Genomic DNA, 14,887 nt, shown 5'->3' on the forward strand with positions numbered 1-14,887 from the left:
CAGATAAATTCCTCTATTTACATAATATCGAGGTCTCTTTCATTCTTTTGTTGTCTTGCCATTTCTATCAATATATATATATATTATATTTATATATAATATATAGGCGTGTGCACACACACACGTACACATCAATACACTTGACTGATAAAACCAGTCTTATCAACTCCGGAAGTATCAAAATGGTATACTGTATAGAAGTGTTTGAACTAACAAACTAATATATATATATATATCTTTTATCATTCCTATTCCACTTGTTTTACTCATTAGATTGCGTCCATGTTAGGTCAACGTCTTGAAGAATTTTGGTAGAACAAATCGACTCCAGTACTTTTTTTTAAAAGCCTGGTACTTCATCTGTCGGCCTTTTCCGCCGAGTCGTTAATTTATGGGGACATAAATACACCAACTCCGCTTGTCAGGCAATAGTGGGGGACAAACATAGACACACACATACCCTCAGAGGTTTCTTTTAGTTTCCGTCTACCAAATCCAAATTACTACGCAGTGAGATTGAACTTCTAACCATGTGGTTGAGAAGCAAATTTCTTGCCACACAGCCAAGCCTGCGCATGTGTGTGTGTGTGTGTGTGTGTGTTCGTGTGTGTGTTTGTGTATGGTTATATTTGGATATAGTCATATTTTGCCAATAATACACGCATGTATACATTTGATCTTCACTTCAGCTTTGTAACTAGTATTTTCGTTTCTTTGTCAAAGTTCTTTCATCACTCATTTTCTGAACTCCTCAGCAACTCTCTACCCCAAGTGTCTCGTCCTTGTTCTGCTAAATCCATTTTATATATATTCTTTTATTCTGTTACTTGTTTCAGTCATTTGACTGCGGCTATGCTGGAGCACCGCCTTTTAGTCGAACTAGTACTTATTCTATCGGTCGCTTTTGCCGAACTGCTACAGTGACTTCGAAGTTTCGGACTGTCCGATAAGCAGGCCGAAACTTCGAAATCCCTTCCAAGACTATTCTTGTAAAAGGATGATAAATATGTACGCTTCAAAAAGTATTGAGTAATCCTTCATTTTATAGTAAAATTGTTTTATTATAACTCAATATAAAAGCAAACATTATTTTGTATGTACGTGTGTGTAATATGCCCAAGTATAGGACTGATAAAGTCATAGTTCACATGACTACTTTGACTTGGATAAAGCGCATCCCTTTAAATAGTTCCAGAGGCTAAAAATGGCCAGATCAAAAGAATAAAAAAATATTCGTTTTCGTGAAGTCCAGTCGTTGCTGGGGAGATGCAATAAGACCGAAGCTTGTCTCAAGTTGTCTCCCTTATTTCATGAAGTTTTAATTTAAAAGATCATTATATTGTCTTTTCCACGTCGTATACATATTTCTAATGAATTTTATATAATGTTCCCTTTGTAGCGAGACTCAATTCTGTTCTGACTTTTTATGTTCAACAAGCCATGCATAGGCTCCACCGTTTGATCCATCATATGAGTTTGGAACATTTAGTTGAGTTTTATATTTTGATTGGTCGAGTATTGCGCGGCATCCTCAAACATCCCCTAAGCCTATTTTTGTCTATAAATAACGTTGTAAACTCTTTTTTTTTTCCTGGGGCTCGCGTCATATTTTTCTGCTGATTTAGCGAAGCGCTTGTAAGTAAACCAACGATGGCCAATAGGAATTATCCTAACGATCGATGAAACTATACAACCAACAGAATTTGTGTTGTGTCTTTTGGTCCACTGTATAATTTAGCAGAGGAATAAAGTCTCGCTGTTATTTTAAAGTTCGTTTCTTGTATTATTTCCACGAGTTAACACGCAACACTCGTTATATAATGGTATGCAACATTTCTCTAGTAAACCAAGAGTTTTTCATGCAGATGGCATCTCTAGATTACTTATTTTAAATATATCTTTATTGTTAAATACCCGCTGATTTCGAATTTTCATTATATTTTCTCAGTGTCAAATAGTACCAGTAATACATGTTTTTCTTGCGATTCAGCAACTGTTTTCCTGTTTGCCTTCTACCTTATCAAAGGATATATATTTCTCCCCATTTATATAATACGGGTATTTATTTCATGAAAGCAAGCGTTTGCAAGCCAAAATAAATCATATGTATTGATTTTCTTTTGTCGATATTGTATTGACATTAGAAGACTGCTGGTACTAATTTTATCGATCCAGCTGGATTCGAACGCTCGAGCTTTAGATGAAACAAAATCTAACTTTACTGTGTAACACATTCTTTAGTGGCACATCTTAAACATCAACAAATGATGATTTATGAGAAAGAGAGAGAGAGAGAAGAGGAGAATAAGTGCGTGTGTGGAGGTCTGTTTCTTCATTTATTCTCTTATTGATCCATGTTTGTATTTATTTTATTTTGATTAATATTGATTTTAACCAATATCCATCAAAAACACACTACCTTGATTGGATAAAACAATTTCTCATATATAATGTGATGTTATATATATATATATATATATATATATATATATATATATACACACTATATATATATACATACACACACACACACATATATATATATATATGCACACAAAGAAAATCATTATATATATATATATAGTAGTAGTAGTATATATATATATATATATATATATATATATATAGTAGTAGTAGTAGTAGTAGTATATATATATATATATATATATATATATAATATACATACACACATGGTGTGTGAAAGAAAAAAGGTGGGGTGGAGAAAAGCGGAAATAAATAATAAAGCAGGGGGGTGTAAGGGAGACCTCCAACGAAATCCAAGAAAAAAGAAGAGGTGAGGGGTGTACAAATTAAGGAAGAGAAGGGGAAAAAAAGGGCGAGAGTAAAATAAAAAAAAGTTTCTGTTGATAGTGCGCACTGGTTGGTGAGTGCGGCTGGCTGTTAGATCAGCTGGGCTTTACTCCTACGGTAGTGAAATAGAGTAGCGTAGAAGTTGGCAGTCGTAAAAGCCAGACCTAGTAAATGATCCACTCGTACACATAGACAAACATAATTATTACTGGAGTTAGGAATAGAACTACTAAACTCTCGGGTAAGTGCTCCTCTTTTTGCCGTTAGAGTCGTTTACAATATTGTTTGAGATTGTTTTTACGCTCTTTTGTTCTCTGTTTTTCTTCTTTCCGTTTCCCCTTCTACAGTTATGTTAATGATTATGATGACGGTGGTGGTTCTTATTGCAGAGGGGTAAATTATACACTGATATTTTTTTTAGTGCCATGTGTTATATATATGTATGTATATAGGGTCAAATATGTTAAAAATAATCGTGAAAAATGTCCAATTATTGGAGTACGATAGTTACTATGTAACTTGCTCACGTACGGTCTATGCGTGTATATATAATGTGTGTAATAAATAATTCACTATCCAGGTTTACCTGGATAGTGATTTACATATATTTAAGTGTTACATAGATACATATACGTACATATGAGTTCGTATATAATATATATATACTCAAACTCTGTGTGTGTATATATAATATAGATAGATAGATAGTTAGATGTAGGTGTGTGTGTAGGTATATAGCTATAATAATATAGCTGTATATATATATATATATATATATATATAGAGAGAGAGAGAGAGAGAGAAGATAGATAGACGTAGGTGTGTGTGTGTATGTATATACATATATGTGTGTATGTAGGTATATAGATATAATGTAGCTGTATATATAAAAGTAGATAGTTGTATGTATGTATATATAGATAGGTATATGTATGGATACATATATGTATATATATATAGATATATATGTAGGTGTGTGTATATATATATAGATAGGTATATATGTGTATATAGATAGATATATGTAGGTGTAGGTCTATGTATGTATATATACACACACACACACACATATATATATAGCTCTATGTATATATATATATACACATATATAGGTCTATGTATATATAGGTCTATGTGTATGTATATATATAGGTCTACGTGTACATATGTGTACGTGTATATAATATATATATATGTATATATATGTAGGTATGTGTTTACACATACATATAAAGGACTGTGTTCAGATAGATAGATGGATAGACCTACATATATATCTCTGTATTTATCTATATCGATAGATATGTATCGATAGATATGTATGTATATATATATATATATATATATATATATATATATATATATATATATATATATATGTCTGTGCGTGTGTATATATATATATATATATATATATATATACACACGCACAGACAGAAAGAGGTATACACACACACACACAGACAAGCAGCCGGCTAGTCTATGTCTGACTAGATATGAATTCGCAAACAATTCATGAAAAAGATATTTATTCAATTAAAACACACGCACATATATTGCGAGGTGGTCACTTAGTAAAACTTCCAGTAAATGCAAATCTATTTTGAGGTTTTTTGCAAACGTTATGATTTATTGCTTGCTGCCGCTGTCTGCTTGTTGAGAAATTACATATTGGATTTTTCTTTCTGTGAATCTATTTCAAGAATTTCCCTTGTAATAAAGCCAACCGATCGAGCGGAGCCACTAATAATACAAGTTTGGCTTTTTGGTTTCTATGCTGTCAAGGAAATTTGTAAACAACTCTCGTCTTTCTTTTTAAAAAATGCATGTCGCCCTGTCTGCTTTCATCTATGTCAACGACACACACACACACACACACACAATATATATATGTATATGATCGAGTGAGTGAGACAGTATAATTTATTGTGCAAAAAACTTGATCAAGGCATACTTATGGGTTATGTTGAGGTTATTGTATGTATATTATATAAGATAGCAGGTACTTGAATTTTATAGACGCGTTATGTTCTGCATTTTAGTAAAACTTGTCGAAATCCAGTTGCTTTGCTTGTCATTTATATTATACTGGCTACGTACAGTTTGAAGGTTACTTGTTATTTCTTACTACTATTGAGAAGTAGAAAAGCAAGGTGTTACAACCGACCTGTGGTCAGCCAGGCTGTGTAGTAGTAAGTAGCTCTTAAACATTACAATTCAAAACTCTAAACCAACTTCCTTTCTAACATGTTTAGTTAAACCACTGAAAAAGTTCATCAATAGCTTTTGCAAAGAAGCCTTTCAAACATAGCTTCACACGACATTACACCACTGTCCGTTCAACCCATATCTCCTCTCATCCCTTTATACCTCTTTCATTCTGCTCCCTTTATCTTCTCTCAATTTTTTTCTTTTATTTTCATATTATCTTTCTTATCTTTCCTTTTGCTTTTTCTGGGCTCCTAGCTTTTAAATCTCCCTGTCGTCCCTGGTTCCAATTATTGCCTTCAGTCCATATCTCCCTTCCTTTCTCTCTTTCGTCTCGTTGTTGGATCTATACATTCCTCAATCACCACTGCCTCGACATACAACAACTACTACTATTACAGTTACTACAACAACGACTACTACTATTGTTGCTGTTACTACATATTTTCACGACTCGATTTCGATTCCTCGTTGTAGTCAGTTGTACCATTTCATTTATGTCGCGATTAGCTGTAGGGGGAAAAACGCATTTCCCTTTCCTATATAGCTCTGAGCAGAATTAAGAAATCCGTGTGTCCTTGCTTTCTTTATCCGAACATCTATTCTATAAACGCTATGTACTTATTTGGTTTGTAACCACAAAACTATTTGTTCATCCTCGCCCCATCCTCTGATTTATTACCCCTGTCTCCCTCCCCGGACTACGACCATTCTTTCTCCCTCCCTCTTTCACTATACCTGTCTACCTTCTCTAATCCCTCACTGTCCGTCTGTTGCTACTCTGATTAATTGTCTCAGTTTAACTCTCACTCGGTGTCCGTCCACCTCTCTCTCTTTGCCTATTTTTTTCTTTCTTTCTTCTGTTACTTGCTATGGCTCCTTGTTCTGTCAATCCTTTTTTTTTTTATCTCGTCTCACCCGTTTGTTACAAACACTTGACAAAACTCCTGAACATATTTTCTTTCGTTACATTGTTAACCACTTCGCCGTTATCAGAAGTTTCCTTTTCTAAAGAGATTATTATTCTCCAGTTGACAGATTATATACGTCTAATACGTGCTCTTTCTCACGGAATATATATATATATATATTGCAGATTTTGGCACGTCGACCACAGTACTCAACTGGTACTTATTTTATCGACCCCGAAAGATATATTTATATATTAAACATAGATTTCTGTGTGTTCGTTCGTTAGCATCGCATGAATTCCTGTAGTGAGAAGGTGGGAAAGCAGGGTGTGTTGGACTAAACGATTGCAATATTATATTTAGTTTGGTTCTGCTAGATTCTGGGTTCATATCTAGTTGTCGATATTTCATTTTCAACTCCTTCGGTGCCAGTACTTGAGTAATACATTTGAATCAATACAAAATTATGCCTTGGTTTGTTAAAAATAAGAAACTAGTTAATTGTATTTCTGAACAGAATTGGTCCTAAGGCTTCATATTTGTAAGCTGATGTAAGTAGGACACAGGATAATGGGATATTGTAATGATCATGCCGCTTCAGAGGGATTAGCTGAGCGAAGTGAAAGGTTATAGTAGTTTGAAAATGGTAACTAGGTAGTGGATTCTACTTGCCGCGGGAGCTTCTTTAAATCAGTCCTTAAATAATCAGCACGTATACACGCAAAACATGTTTAAGCTATTTATATTTGAAGAATGCCTACAATTTAGGAATGCCTTTGCCAACCCTATAAATATATATAGGTATATATATAAAATGTGCACACATACGTATATGTGGGTCGGTAGATATGTGTAGGTGAGACTGTATGGAGGTAGGCGTGCATGATGCTGGAAGCTGAATTAAGAAAGAAAGAAAAAAAGAAACTTTTAGCTTTCTTCTTTCTTTCACCTGTAGCCATCACTTGCTTTCAACTCCCCCGTCACTCTCTCATTTTTTTTCTCAGTGTACTTATTTAATAACGTTAGTGTTTTACTTGTTTTTGTTTCTATTCTCATTGTCTGGGAGTGTATTTATATCATCTAAATGACAGAGAGGGAAATATTTAGGATGCTTTACACCATTCTTATTAGTTTAATGCAGTCTGTTTCGACACCGGTCTTCCACCTACCTGAACTCGTTTCCTGCTAGTTTAAAGGTAATTTACCTTGTATTGTTAACAGTACAAATATTCCCCTCGAATGACATCTACTTTGGACAGAACTTTGCTCCTTCCTTCATTTTGTGTAGTTGTGTTATTTGTTCATGTTCTTATATGTTCATGTTTAAATATGAAAGTCACATAGGTATACACGGAGGCAAAGTGCTTCAAGTGTGGACTTGGCCGTGACGGTTAAAATAAACACACACACGTCTCTGTTTTATAAATGAAATTTGAATGGTTTTAAAAAACATGTAAGCATTATATATTATTCTTTAATTTATCTATATGTGAAAAGAGAAAAAAAATGCTCCAAGTGTAGCATACATTTTGATATTAGACATTCTGTATAGTAAACTTCGTCTTCTTCCATTGTTTGTAGTAAAGCGAACACTAGCATTACTAGTGGGGGACGATTCGAGTGACTATCCCCTCGTCTTTAATCACCGATACACACGAGATGGACTTGTGTAAATATTTTATGATACCTAAAAAGAATAGTTTTGTAATTTCAAAATCAAACGGTGACATGATCCAGTCCACGAAGCAGTTTACTTGTAATGTAACAGGTGAGTACATTTGAAGGAAAACTGCATTGAATATATATATTGTCTTCCCACCGCCCCGTGTTTTCTTAACAGGTGAATGCAGGTAAGGAAAAAAAACTGCATTGAATAGAAATTCTCCACTCTCTTTTCTTATTTGTCGACAGGAAGACTATTGTTTCCTGTCACTGGAGTCGCTCTTCCAGGTACTTCATTATATTCAATATAAATACAGCAGCTCTGTACTGAGGGGAGAAAGCGTATAGAACCGGTCACGAATATGTAATATATATTATATAGTAAATATATAGTTATATCGTTGTCATAAAGATTCCGAACATTGGTGGTCACTCACTTTACTAATTAACACTCGGGAGCTTCTACCTGCTCCATACAACTTACTGATGGATAAATAACCAAATTTGCTCCAAATCACACCATATGTCTCAAAAGAGAAAGACAGGACGTTCACGGCCGGAACATCTTTGGTCATAGGTTTGCTTAAGTAGAGTTGTCTTTTGGTTAAATAAACACTACCACGTTCACGAAAATAATTTATGATGTTGATCACCGAACTATTTATTGCTTTCGTTTCGATATTATCCGCTTCACTATTTTGAGTATATCGGGTTGTGTGGTGGTTTAGAAAGCCGGAAAAATTACATCGGTGTGCGGTGTAGGTCTTTCGATTCTCACTTGAAGTAGATTCACCAGTTTTTTATTAATTGTACAATTGGGAAAATACATGCACATCACAACTTCTTGTCCTTCCACTATCCTGTCCTCGATTAATATAATATAGTGTTAACCTTAACTGATGTACCTTTGTTTCAATATTTGCCCTTGTGAAAAGACTGTAAGCCACCACTTCACTTTTCTGTGCTCTGTCATTAAGCATATGAACAAAATCAATGTTTTGGTTCTAGTATAAGAAAGTAGATACATTATCTCTCTTATTCGTTTTGTACAGCGTTTTATGATTTAGAAATTTAACATCTTTTCGACAAGTATATTCTCTGATCATCATTGGGTGTTTCTTTACTGTTGGATGTATACAGTATCCGCCTTGGACTCGAACTGAGATCGTTCTATTTCTGAATTGAGATAGTCAACATTATTATTATCCACTTTGCTTGATTCATGTGCAAACATATTCGGGAGCCAAGACGATCGAAACCTTAATGTAAATATTAAAAAAATATACTGTCTCGTGGCAGCGCGGGGTGGGACAAAATTTCAAAAGAAAAAAAAATGTTGTTAATGTCTTAAGGAGTAGCCATCGACTTTTCCTATCCAAGGGTTTTTTTTTTACCCAATATTTACACACTTTCATTTATAGCTTTATGTACTTCGAGATCCATTGTTCCAAAATAGTATTAGTTATACACAAAATAGTAATTTAAAAAATGGGAAAAAATAGCACCTTCTTCCTGCAGTACTTGGTAACTCATGCTATCTGTTATACAGTCTGTAGAGAAGGTTAATGAACCCAAAAATTATAATACTATTAATTCATCTCAGAACTGTTGACTCAAAAAAAATTCTTATTTCTTTCATATGTGCCCAAAACAAATAATGTTCGTCCTTTCATTATTGTCATAGAGTAAATTTATTTGGTTCAATTTTTTTTTCTTCTACTCGAAAATTCCTCTGTTGTTGTTGCTAGGATCTTACATAATGATAAGATGCTTGTTTCACACCCTGCAAGCTGTTTATTTAATGACTGTACGTCTTTGTGTTATTTAATATATATTTGCATTGGTTTTCGTTTCCAGTAGACTGTTTATTTAATAACCGAGCTTCTTTGTGTATTGTTTTATTTTCTCTCTTTTTTTTTCATTTTCGAAGCATATTGTTGGTTACTTGGGTTGGGTGACATGTGGGAAGGATTGGAAAGTCTGTGGGGTGGGGACGACATATTTTTACTTTTAAAATATCTTCACGTTCATTTCATGATCATTCATTGAATGTTAAACCGTGATAATTAACATTTAAGAAGTGTGTGTGTGGTGTTGGGGGGGGGGGATCTAATTTTGCAGGTGCACTGTGAATACATTATAATATTCTGATGTGGCATAAGTTAAGAGTTTGTCGGTTGAATGATTTTCCTCTCACCACATCGCTTTCTCTGTTAAGTAGAATGTATTTGTATGTACGTTTGCGTTCTTGTTATATGTACAGGCAAGACTTCGGACGGGAGGAAGTCTTTTCTGTATGGAAAGATACCCATTCATACATACTGAATGAATAATACTACTTCATATAAAAAATTTATCAAATCTCTCGTCGCTCAACTTTCAGGGTCGATAAATAAAATACCAGCCCATTCATTACTGAAACCAACTCTTTCTTCCTCTTCGTCCCCGCCTCAGTCTCTAATCCGGCCGTGTCACACATTATATCGCGCTGATAGAGTTGTATGACAATTGATTTCTAAAAGTAGTACGTAACGTGTTCGGCTATTGGGAAGTTGCCTTGAGCGCAAAATTTACGAAGAGAATGAAGTAGTTATTAAGAAAGTGAATATTAAAAGAAAAACAATAATAGTCTTACCCCGTCCCTTCACTCAGAGAAAAAAAAAACCCGCCATGAGATGCAAATTACGAAACTCATAATCACTGTTTGGAGAGAATATTTATCAGAAAAAGTTACGAACCGTTTAAAGAATTTTCGTCCCACACTCCCATCTGAAGGGAACACATTGGCTAACGTGATCCAGCATACCCTTTCAATAATTCATTCTTTTATTAGCCACAAGGGCTCACATAAAACAGCATTAAATGACGTGCAACAACATAAGACAAAAGACTATAGTGGGTTTTACAGCGTGTAAACAATAAAAGACAAGTAAATTAAACAAATTAAAACCCCCAATAGGGGAGGTGCTTTAAGGTCCTCGTGGAAAAACACAAAAGCCACGGGTACTTAATCAACAGGGAAGCCATTGGGGATGTGTCGATTACATCGACCCAGTGTTCAGCTGGTACTTAATTTATCGACCCTGAAAGGATGAAAGGCAAAGTCGACCTCGGCAGAATTTGAACTCAGAACGTAGCGATGGGCAAAATACCGCTTAGCATTTAGCGCGCTGGACGAAATGCTTAGCGGAATTTTGCCCGTCGCTACGTTCTGAGGTCGATTTTTGCCTTTCATCCTTACAGGATCAATTAATGTAATCGGTCGGTACATCGCCTCCTCCAAAATGGCTGTCTTTATGACAAAAATTGAAACCATTATCATTTAAAAGGTTTGCTAGATCACATTGGCCAATGTGTTCCCTTCAGCTGGGGTGGCCTGGGCGGGGCAGGTGGGGTTGGGGGACGATATTCTGCGTTTGAGATTTAAAATTTGCTTAAAAATCACGTAACGAAATAAGTTCGTTTCGAAGGAAGAAGTTTAACGCTTTGGATTTTGACTCTTCATTGAGTTTAATGTTCGTCGATGCAAAACAGCCATTCATGGTGTTAATTTGAAAATGGACAAAACTCCAGAATCCACACTTGACATCACTTTCAGAAATTGCCTTTTTTCTGTTTTGTTTTTTTAAAGAAATAATCTCATATGAAGAAATTTGAAATTATTTATTCTAGCAGTTTTACTTTCTGCAATCTAATTCCTCAGTTTTTCACAACAAATAAGTATCGGTTGTGATGTCATCATCATTTTAACATCCAGAATTTGTTAAGGCAGATTTTCTTTGGTCAGATGCCCGTCTTGTCGCCAACCCTCACCTGTTTCTCAGCAAAGTAATAAATATTTCCCTATGGCCAAACCTGTTTTTCATTGCTTGTATGATGGTGATACGAACATGCTCACATGTACAATTTTCGTATAAAGTTTTGATCGGCCTGGGACTATAATAAAAGTCACTTTGTGCCACGCAGTGGGACTCGGCCCGAGACCACATGGTTGCGAAGCAAAGCAAGCTTTTTTGACTTCAGTCATGCCCCTGCCAGTGAGCTACGTATTAAAAAAAAGTATATTATATGGTGCTAATTCTGTTTATTTCATATGAAAGCTTTGTAAACAAGTGGTTGCTGTCTTTTTTTCTTGTTTTTATAATCATTATTTTTTTAAATCTCAGCTATATTTTATATGGAAGGGTGGACAATAATTCAAAGGAAGTATTCTGCCTACAAAGACGCTATCATGTTTATTTTGGACACAAAACCGTCTGGTTATCTTTTTTCCGTCTTTCGCGTGCTATTTTTCACTTTCTTCGTTTCTGTTCACTACTCATCATGTACACGTATAATTTCGTTGGAATTTCAACCGGCACTCCTCATCTAATTTATCAAGGTCGCTCAGTCACCAATACACTGCAGACATCACTTCCCCACTTCTCAAAGTATGCACACTCACACACCTCAACATTTCTTTAAATACAGCTAACTGCCCTTCAGTCTTCTTATTCTAAGCTCATGTACCACCCTCCTACCACATTCTTTCAGTTGTCTTTAAGAAAACAACACACATACACGCGTCTTAATTTATCTGGTTTCTATTTTTCCGTTCTTGTTGCTTAGCCTCAGGCAAACCACCAAGAAAACTATGATCAAAAGAATTCCAACTATGACCTTCTCGCCTTGTTTTCTAGAGATCGCTGATAAGACTAAACTCCTTTAACTTGTCTTTCTATAGTTTTTCAAAAAAATTTTTTGAGATCTGTTTGCCATTCCCAGCTAGTCAAGCGATTGCATAGAAGCTCCCATCTTTGCCGTCTCGTTTCCTCAAGCCTAACGAAATGGTGAATAAATTACTCGAGGAAGAATAAGATAAACTTCCAGGATTGTTCATTTCATATTTACCAAATTTTTGGATCTGCACTGCATTTCCATCCGTTTTAATTCCATGTACATGTGTAAATGGTCTAACTGGATTCGAAACAGAAACATTTGTTTCCAGAATAACAGTTAAGATCAATCTTACCCCTTAACACATTAAAATTCTTTGAAACATGCTATAGATTTGAGGTGATTAAGTCCTCCATCACTCTAAAGATACTGTTAGTAGCTTGGAAAATTATCTCAGACATGTAAACTTTTATGTCTTTGAATGGATATGAAGTTAATAAACGCGTAACGGCAACATTGGTAATTGTTATTGTAGAATAGATATGACGTGTGTGTGTTTGTGATTATCTCAGTGTTTTTGTATATGCGTGTGTCTGTATGTGTGCTTACCTGTGTGTTTGGGTGCTTGCACACTTTCTCTAGTTTGAATATACATTATCTGTGTACTTTGCAGATGTATGTATGTGTCTGTGTTTATATATATATATGTAATCTCGTTTCTACGATAGAAGGGTCGTTTACATCTATCTCGACTGTACAGAAATAAAATAGTCTGTTTTGTTTATTTTAAATTAACCTTAAGTGTCAGATCCTGTTTCTGGGACACCAATTTATTTCCTCTCTCGGCCAACTTGTTCAACTGGCTTCGCAGTTATTTTTAATATTGTGTAAGCTCTCTTAATTTTTTTTTTTTTAATTTTTTTTTTTACATTAACCCTTTTCCGAGTTGGGTTAAGTTGTTTATCTTCAGTAAATAGTGATATTCTCTTGCGTGAGTGTTGTACATTTTATGAGTAATATGTTTGGAGGGAAAAGAAATCTATGCATATTTTTAACTGTTTGCATCTAGTTTTCTTGTCCATCCAAATAATTTACTGACATTGGAATCTTTTGCATTTAGCTGAGGCTGACATAATGTAGTGAACAAAAAAAAACAAAAAAACTGACATTTGTATTCTGGTAATCAGTAATGTCTAATGCACATTAAACTTGTTAGATTGCTGGTAGATTGTATTGCTCTATGTACCCAGTAATGTGGGTTTGTGTACATTCAAAAGGTCCAGTGGATCCCAGAGAAGCACAAAGTCCTCCTGCTTCTTTGCCTCTTTTATCCCTTTTGGTACCCACCTGCTTTAGAATGTCTCTGGTTTTACTACTTACTGTTTTAGAGTGATTAAAATTTTCAACCAAAATTCTTTGTTAATTTATGTTTTAAAATAAATTCTCCATTATTTTCAAAATCAATTGAAGCAAAGGCATTATGTCACAACAGAAAGAAATATGGTCATGAAAGGGTATATTTACAATTTTTTAGTTTGCATGTATCCAATTGGAAGCAGGTGGCTGGTATATACTTATACAATGCACGTGAAGGATTGCTATCTTTATTTATCTAATTTACTTTAGTTATTCTCTTGCAGGCTTAGAGGAAATGGGAATTCTAGACCTTATTTGTAAATAAGTTGTCAAATATTGTGATGTTGGTAAATGGATTTGCACTGGTCTTTGAGGCTTTTCTTTCCTTTTTGATATTTGATCCTTAGGTTTTCACAGCTGTTATTATTTATCTCCTTACAGTGTCTGTTTTAGTGCTTATATAGAAAAATTAATGGAGAAATGTTCTTTTTTCTTTCATTTTTATTCTTCCTTTATATATTCTCTTATTTGTTTCAGTCATTTGACTGCAGCCATGCCAGGGCACTACCTTTAGTCAAACAAATTGACCCCCCAGGACTTATTCTTTGTAAGACTAGTACTTATTATTCTATCAGTCTCTTTTGCCGACCTGCTAACTTACGGGGATGTAAACACACCAACATCGGTTGTCAAGCGATGGTGGGGGACACACATACAGACTCACACACATAAATATATACATGTATACGACAGACTTCTTTCAGTTTCTGCCTACCAAATCCACTCACAAGGCTTTGGTCAGCCCAAGGTGCCATGCAGTGGGACTGAGCCTGGAACCATGTGGTTGAGAAGCAAGCTTCTTTCAACACACACACACACACACACACACACACACACACACACACACACACACACATATATATCCCCTTTTTTCTTTTATTTGTTTTAGTCTGAAGCTATGCTAGGAAAGGGCACTACTTTGAAACGTTTAGCCAGTCAAATCAACCCTACATTTTTTTTTTTTTTTTTTGCAATGCTGGTACTTATTCTTTTAGTCTCTTTTTACCAAACTTCTAATTTAGGGGAGACCCAAACAAACCAACGTAGTTTGTCAAACAATGGTCATACACACGCAAACTCATATACAGTTTCTTTCTTCAAAATTCGTTCTCGAGGAATTGATCAGCTGAGTGCTGTAGTAGAAGGCATTTGCCAAAAGTGGTGTGCAGTAGGACTGAACCTGACATCACATGGTTGTGAAGTGAACTTCTTACCCATTCAGT

General features: G+C 35.0%; 1 protein-coding gene across 8 annotated transcripts in view; it reads left to right on the top strand.

Annotated features, from left to right (window-relative positions):
• Window positions 1-2,682: 2,682 nt before the first annotated feature.
• The window catches only part of LOC106881306 (splicing regulator ARVCF), a 339,837-nt gene continuing 327,632 nt past the window's right edge, over window positions 2,683-14,887 (top strand). For 5 of the 8 annotated variants that reach the window (XR_016242633.1, XM_089355327.1, XM_089355329.1 and 2 more), the window contains exon 1: window positions 2,683-3,052. The gene's annotated coding sequence lies outside the window, so the exon portion shown is untranslated. Of the gene's footprint in view, window positions 3,053-6,966; window positions 7,127-14,887 lie in introns of those variants that run through there. The other 3 variants (XM_052969697.2, XM_052969696.2, XM_089355328.1) reach the window with 2 other exon arrangements.

This window comes from Octopus bimaculoides, chromosome 7 (genome assembly GCF_046866305.1).
Source record: "Octopus bimaculoides isolate indiv1 chromosome 7, ASM4686630v1, whole genome shotgun sequence".
In the NCBI taxonomy this organism is placed as follows: domain Eukaryota; kingdom Metazoa; phylum Mollusca; class Cephalopoda; order Octopoda; family Octopodidae; genus Octopus; species Octopus bimaculoides.